The following is an 8428-nucleotide window of genomic DNA, read 5'->3' on the forward strand; positions in this document are numbered from 1 at the left end:
TTATTAGTGAGAATGAACATTTTTCTTATGCATTTTAGTGTTTACATTTCTTCCTTTTGAAAATATAGGTTTATCTTTAAACCATCTCCAAGATTGCTATCTGTTTAGCCTAACTTGAACTGACATTTCCTTCATCATGATAAAAAAAAATAATTTGAAGACTTATTTGAGATTAGCCCATGAAAACTGAGTACTGCAGTTCACTCAAGTTTGTGGGCATTTGGCATATTTTTAACTTCAAACAATTTAGCGTTTAGTATTATTTGTTTATTTTGTTACAGTCTTATAAAGAATATTATTACTTCTTTGTCCAAATGCATTTTGTGAAAGTGTTAGTTTCACGACTGAATAACAACAATACAAAAAATTAAAATAAAAAGAAGTAAAGGTATGAGTAAGTCCCGATCCTTATTGGTCCTATGTCCTTTATCTTTTAGGATAGTAAGAGGGACATTCCATCTGCAGTAATATGGCTATATAGACCAGTTTCTTTCACTGAAGTGTCTTTTGTTTTCTAGAGTTAATCCTTTATCTTGGAACCCTTAGCTCCCATTCTTGGAAGAATGACCTGAACAGGGGCGCCTGGGTGGCTCAGTTGGCTGGGCATCTGACTCATGGTTTTGGCTCAGGTCATGATCTCAGCATCCTGAGATTGAGCCCCACGTTGGGCTCTGTGCTCAGCGTGGAGTCTGAGATTCTCTCTTCCTCTGCCCCTCCCGCTTGTGCTCTCTCTCTCTCAAATAAATAAATAAATCTTAAAAAAAAAAAGATCTGAACAAAGACTTGTGAGGAAAAGAAAGCAAATACATAACACCTGTGCAAAAGCAGCTTCTCAGTGTCAAACATCACTGCACCTCTCTGAGGGAATGGTGTTGACATAGGTCTATTTATTTGTTCATTCAATAAATAGGTGCTCAGGACTGGCATCAGGGGAGTGGGCTGTGATTTTAAGAAGTTAGGGAAGTCCTCTGATAAAAGAGGAAATATAAATGGAAACTTCTTGAAGAGGGAGCATGGAAGGAACACCCAGTCTGGAACAGAATGAACAAGGGAGAGGAGTAGGAGCTGAGGTGGAGGTCAAGGGCGAGACCGCAAAGGGCCTGCTAGGCCGACTGGAAGAGGGCGCCTGAACTGCTCCTCACTCTCTAGGTGACCCTCTCTGTGCCTGGGCTGCTTCATCTATTGTATGGGATAATGACGCTTCCCTCGCTAAGTTGTGAAGATACAGTGTGCTGATCCATCTAAGGTGCTTAGAACAGGGCCTGGCACTTTAAAGGTACAGCAGTTGTCTGTTATTATTATTTAAAAAGAGATTTCATTTGAGTGAGAGAGAGAACGAGAGAGAGAGAGAGAGAGAGGGAGAGAGAGAGAGAGCATGAGTGGGGAGGAGGGGCAGAGGGAGAGGGAGAAGCAGGCTCCCCGCTGAGCAGGGAGCCCAGTGTGGGGCTCCATCCCAGGACCCTGGGATCACGACCTGACCAGAAGGCAGAAGCTTAACCAATGAGCCACCCAGGTGTCCCCTGCTATTATTTTTTTAATTGCTATCCAGACTCTAAAGACCTGTAATTTATGGCATATCCATCCCACTTTTCTTATGTTGTATGTCTTCTTATATTCGGTCTTTTAAGATAATCATGCCTGAATCTCAAGTAACTTTTATGTTGTGGAAAATATTCATATTCATAAACTGATGTTTTCTGTCCTTCAAGAAGTGGGGTTATAGGTGACGAAAAGGAGTTTCAGTGTGGTCCTGGACTTCTTCTGGAGCATCTCAATACATGGGTGAAAGTGATATTCTCTGCATAAGTCACTGAATAATTCCTAGCTTATTTCTCTAGGAACATGATCAACTTCACAGAATATAGTGATTAAGAGTGAAGATCCCGGAGACAGATTGTGTGGGTTTGAATTTGAGTTTTGCTGCTTACTCAGTGGTAGTCTTGGGCAACTTTTTAAAACCCTTTATGCCTTAGTCTCTATAACATTAGGAATGATAATAGTACCTATGTCAGAGTTCTTTTTTTTTTTTAAAGATTTTATTTATTTATTTGACAGAGAGACACAGCGAGAGAGGGAACACAAGCAGGGGGAGTGGGAGAGGGAGAAGCAGGCTTCCCGCCGAGCAGGGAGCCTGACGTGGGGCTCGATCCCAGGACCCTGGGATCATGACCTGAGCCGAAGGCAGACGCCCAACGACTGAGCCACCCAGGTGCCCCCAGAGTTCTTTTTTGAGGATTAAATGAAAGCATAGGGAATACTACTTACAATGTTGCCTAGCTTGTAGTAAATAATAAATATTAAGTACTATTACTACAATCAGTATTTTAAAGTGACCTACCAGTAAATAAGTAAATGAAAATTGGAATTATCACATCAGGAAATTTGTCACAAATATCTTTGACATTCTCATATTTCCCCCTCTCTTACTACAACTAAGTGAAAATTGTGAGAAATTGCCTCATCAGTGATTTCTTCTCATTGATCTTAATGCTGTGCTGTGCTTCCATGTTCAGTGGACTGACTCATGACTGCATTCACTGAAGCCGGGAGACGGCAGCACACAGCTTCCTGGAAGATTTCAACAACCAGGCTCACAGCTGTGAGTGATGTGGGTCTCAGAGTCAGCTCTCGTTCTGGATACGTTTTTAAGAAAATAAAAGAAATGGGTATATTCTGAAGGAAACATCACTGTGTATTGAAGCCAATTGCTTTAACTTGGCAGCTGCTGTTATTGTGACATGACTGTGGCTGTTTTTCCTTTCTTCCTGGAATATTAGCACAGGAATATTAATTTCCGTAATTCTGCTGTTATCTGCAAGGAGAGTGCTTGATTATTTGGAGCTATGTGAAGAAGAGGTTCTGCAGACTAATCTAATCCTCTAAGAAAGTCTGAGAAATCTCTTGGATAAAAGGCTAGTGATAAATCAATGTGTGGTATCTCAATATGGAATAAATAATCAGATGCCTGGGGGCAGATGGGCTTAGTTGGGAGACAGGGACTGGAATGTTTCTGCCCTTAACCTTAGTGATGAAAATATTAGCATTTATAGCATTTACAATACATTTGGCTGCAAATAAAATTATTTCTAATGCTGTTTAAATAGAAACTTCTGGGGCACCTGCGTGGCTCAGTTGGTTAAGCCTCCGACACTTGATTTCAGCTCAGGTCATGATCTCACATTCCTGGGATTGAGCCCCAAGTTAGGCTCCAGGCTCAGGGCGGGGGGGGGGGGTTCTGCTTGAGGATTTCTCTCCATCTCCCTTTCCCCCTCCCCCCTGCTCGTGTGTGCCTGTGCATACACTCTCTCTCTCTCTCAAATAAATAACTCTCAAAAAAAAAAAAAAAAAAAGAGAAAAAGAAACTTCTGTGATGATGGAAATGTTCAATAATTGCACTGTTCCATACTGAGGAACCAAGTTTATTATCTTATTTAATCTTGATTAATTTAAAATTTAAAGCCACATGTGGGTAGTGGCAACCATATCGGGCAACATGATCACTTAAATAAGTATAAGGTCTATTTTTCTCAAATAAGAAGAAATCTGGAACTAGAAAGTACAGGAATACTGTGGGTGCTTAAAGATATTTATTGAGGCAATGAGTTCCTTCAGTGTCCTTTCTCAGCAGCCCTAAGTTTTAACTTTCATCCTCTTGGTCACAAAATAGTTGCACCCTGATGCATCTACTCTGTATTCAACTTAAGAAAGAAGTTGGGTAAATCAGTTAGGCCTTTACCTTTGGAGGCTCTTCTGTATTAATCCCAAAGACTTTCACCTACCTCTAATTGGCCAGGACTTGTCACATGGCCACCCCTGCCTGCAAGAGAGGCTGGGTGTCCAAGTATTTCTCTTACTAACTTTTATTGTAGAGAAAGCAAAAGAAAGAGAAGGTTAGAATGGATATGGAGTGTACTGGTCTATGGTTTTGCCATAGCAGACATTTAATTAATTATCCTATGGAATTCCATAATTCCAGGTCTGGAGTAGTTGCTATCTTTTTCAAAGATCTAGGTGATAAATTATAAATGACACTAGATTTGGGATTTAAGACTGTTTAGTACCATATAGAATATAGGACTAGAACTTTGATGTATTGGGATGATAGAGAATTTTACATTTTCGATAAACTGACTAATGACTGACTAATGTAAGTGGACTTTGAGGTATTAAAAACAACTTTGGTACTTAGGAAATAAAGATATTAGAGTTAGAAATTCAAAACCACATGTCAACATATATAAGCAGCTCATGGTTATGGGATTCGTGATAGGCATGGTTGGGTGTACCATGTGCCCATTGGTCATCCTGCAAGACTCCCCCCCACCAACATTAATATTTATCCTCTCAACCATGAGCAAATATTTAGAACCTCCTTTTACAGAATAGGAACCTGAGGCTTATAGCAGTTAAAGTACTTGTCCAAAACTTCATAACCATTGTGTGGCAGAGTCAGGATTCAGATCCCAAGTGTCAGAAGAAAGAAGAAGCCAGGGCTCTGCAGTCACTCAGCCTGGGGCTCACAGTCTGGTTCCTCCGTTTACTATGTGATCTTTTGAAGATCCATTATCTGTTCATGTTTGTTCCCCTGCTGGAAACTCCTTCACAGTTGCTACCGTATTAGATAAAATTGGCTCGCAGTACCTCACTCTCCACCCTCTATCCCCCCAATGGGGGAGGGGAGGATACCTGCCCAAGACCGTAGTTAAGAATTTCTTCTAATTATCTTTAGCTCCCAGCAGGACATCTGGCACATAGTAGACACTTAAGAAATAATTATCAACCTATAACAGAGATCAATAAACCTCCCATTTTGGGAGGACTGTTAGGTTATATAAAGATAAATAAATAAATACATATATATATTTTTTTCTCTATTGGGGATGGTTGAGGGTTTTTTTTGAGAATCTTTGGGTTTCTTAAGGCTTGTTCATGTTCAGTGTAAATATTTTCCAGTAATTTCTGTAATAATGTCTGTCTTTGAAGTGGTGGTTATAGAGATTTATGTTCACTTAAAATGGAAACTAAGAATAGAAGGATTTCTGTAGCCTATTCTTTGTGTGTGTGTGGTTAGAACTTTAATGCCTTTATTTACATAATAGACAGGTATCTTTTATTCTCTTTAAGCATTTTTCCCTGAAGTCATAATCCCTTGTAAAATGAATGTATCCAAAGGCCCATTGCAAAGGGTTGAAAGAAACTTCATGTATTATATAAACCAATGGACTGGTTTAGTTTGCCTAGCCTTAAAAGAGAACCAATAGGATGAAATTAACATTTAAGAATACAGTTGTATATAGCACAGATGGGAATGAGAGTTATGTTTATCCCATACTCTCTTCAAATATAGAATTGTGCTCTTTACCTATCTGACTTCACTTCAGAGCTAAGTGAAGGAACATTCATTACTATGTTTAAAATAGCTGGCTTGATTTTAACAGCTGCCTCAGGAAGAAAACTCTATTGATTTTGTAATTCTAAGAATAAAGACTTCACTTACCTAACTCTTTCCTCCTCTAAACACCTGCTGGGTGTAAAATAATACTCCACCTTTTCCAAAACAAAGCTGCTGCCTGTTTTATAGAAGTCATAAAACTTTGAGAACTAAGACAGATGCACAAAGTTTGGAGTATCTTAGAGCTAGCATTTCAGTTTGTCTTCTTATCATGGTCTTTCAAGTTCTGAGAAAAATAATAGAGCCTTCTTATGAATATCCCACTCTTGCAGTAGCAGTGGACTTCAGGGATTTCCTGGACCCTCCTCATTTCAGGTGAAAATGGTTTGGAAGACTCTTTGTCAGTCCCCTGTCAGTGGACAGGGACACAACCATATTCGAAATCCTGTTAGCTATCAGTCACTTTCCATAGGTTGTTTCCTATTCTCATAACTCTTTGAAGGAAACATTATTGCTCCATTTTATGGACTAAATTAATGCATCTCTGAATAACTAAGTAATTTGCTGTGGTGGATTACATTCCTTCTAATCCTCCTATTGAGAGGAGGAATTTAATTGCCTTTTCCTTGAATTGGGCTGGACTTCGTGGCTTGTTTGAGCAATAGTATGTGGCAGAGGTGATGTTCTAGGAATTCTGACTAGGTCATAAGAAGCCTTGTAGCTTCTGTCCACAACTCTGGGGACACTCGTTCTTGGAGTCCTGAGCTGACAGAAGAAGTCCTATTATCCTAAGGCCACCAGGCTCTGTAAGCCAGCTGTAACTCTTCTAGACCCCAGCCTTTTGAGCCACCCCAGCTGAAATTCCAGTATTATGGAGCAGAGATGAGCTGTCCCCACTCTGCCCAGTCCAAATTCCTGGCTTAAACAGTCATGAGATTTAAGAATAAGAATAAGATGAACATGATGGTGATGAGGATAAATTGTTGTTTAAGCCAGAGCAGATAGCTAGAACACTTGCCAACTTCTAACCAAGAGTTTCTGACTCCAGAGTCTGTGCTCTGTAATCTCCCTATAACTGTCAGCTGCTCATGTTCCTGTGGTGCTTTATTAAATTTATGATTTATAAGCACAAAAATAGAACTGAATGTTAAATTTCTCTTATAGGAGAATTAAGTTAAAGCCAGTTTACAATAACTCTGGTGTCATGCTTCATTTTTCCTTATATCCCCTAATCCAGAAGGGCTTTAAATATAAAGCCCTATGTATCTGTTTCTTCGACTGTCTGCCTCTCCTCCCCCAGAATATAAACTCCGTGAGGACTTTGTAGCTTCAACAGCATCTATATCAGTGTCTGGCGTGAGTAGGTGCTCAAGGAATATTCGTTAAATACATGAATTAATAAATGATTTACAGTGAAAAGAAGGCATAGATATTCTTTCTGTATAGAATATAATTCTTATGGAAAGATATGAAAACCAGAATATTACAAAGATAATAAAGCAAATATCTGGGTGCCCCAAGCCCAGAATTAACAGATGTTAAGATTATACCATATTCATATGGACAGCTTTTTCCTCTTAAATATTAGAAAGTTGAATCTGCCTATATTTTCTTATCCCCCTTTCTCCTGTCCCAGAGGCAGTGCTATCTGGATTTGACACATGTACTGTTATGTTTTTACTGCATATAATTTTATGTACAAACAATGTCTGCTTGGCTCTGCCTCCGAAATAAAGTATATCATAATTCCAATGCCTTTTCACCTGATCCTGCTACGCCCCTTAGTCCAGTGCTTGTCATCTTTTATGCTCCATCTTGCTACTTGTTCCTGGCTTCTTCGTCTGTCACAGCATCACCCCAACACCACCATCTCTTCTCCACCCACCAGCCAGATTAATCCTTCAAAAACATAACGTCAGATTGCATAACCTCCCTCCTCCTAGCCCTTCAGTGGTCTCCACCACACCTGGAATAAAATGTCCTTGCCATGCTCACCAGGGTTCTGTATGACCCACTTCCCAGCCTAACTTCCAGCCCCCCAGTGTCCTTCCTCCCTGTGCTTCAGGTGCCTCCTCTGGCCCCCTTGCTGTTTAGGGAGCAAAGTGGGCACATTTCCAAGCACATTTCCATCTCTGGGTCTTTGCATTTGCTCGTCCTGCCCCCTGGATTACCCGTCCATAGGCCTGTCTCATGTGGCTCCATCAGATTTTGTTCAAAAGTCACTTCCTGGTGGGGGTGGGGAGACCAATCAGTCTATAGTTGAACTGTCATCAGGATCCTTTACTAGGCTTTACTTTTCTCCGTGAAGTGTCCCACTACCTGACAGAATTTGTATATGTATATATGTATGCATGCATTTATCTGTTTGCTGTTTATTCCCTAATCAGATTATAAGCTTTTGTTTGGTCAGGGATTCTATGATTATATCCTTTCTATGATTCTATGGTTACATCCTTTTGATGCCTAGAATAATGGCTGACACAAAGTAGATGCCCCCAAAATATGTGTTGAATAAAGAAATATAGGAATATACTATTCTATGTTTTTAAAAACTGTATATAAATTGTATCATACTGAATGTATCTTGTGGCAGTTTGCTTTTCTCAATCAACATTGTTTTCAAAATATGTCCCTGTTCAGATCTATCTATCACCTTTCTTTCTTTCTTTTCTTTCTTTCTTTCTTTTCTTTCTTTCTTTCCTTTCTTTTCTTTCTTTTTTCTTTTCTTTTCTTTCCTTTCCTTTCTTTTCCTTCCTTCCTTCCTTTCTTTTTTCTTTCTTCCTTCCTTCCTTTCTTTTTTCTTTCTTCCTTCCTTCCTTTCTTTTTTCTTTCTTCCTTCCTTCCTTCCTTTCTTTCTTTCTTTTTCTTTCTTTCTTCCTCTTTCTTTCTTTCTTTCTTTCTTCCTTCTTTCCTTCCTTCCTTCCTTCCTTCCTTTCTTTCTTTCTTTCTTTCTTTCTTTCTTTCTTTCTTTCTTTCTTTCTTTCTTTTTCTTCCTTCCTTCCTTCCTTCCTTCCTTCCTTTCTTTCTTTCTTTCTT

The 8428-nt window shown here is 39.5% G+C and overlaps 1 protein-coding gene across 1 annotated transcript in view; it reads left to right on the plus strand.

Moving 5' to 3' along the window:
- LOC116639575 (oxidation resistance protein 1-like) overlaps window positions 1-8428 on the plus strand; it is a 144780-nt gene that overhangs the window by 58679 nt on the left and 77673 nt on the right. The window lies entirely within an intron of this gene.

This window comes from Phoca vitulina, unplaced genomic scaffold (genome assembly GCF_004348235.1).
Source record: "Phoca vitulina isolate PV1807 unplaced genomic scaffold, GSC_HSeal_1.0 scaffold18, whole genome shotgun sequence".
Taxonomy (NCBI): Eukaryota; Metazoa; Chordata; class Mammalia; order Carnivora; family Phocidae; genus Phoca; species Phoca vitulina.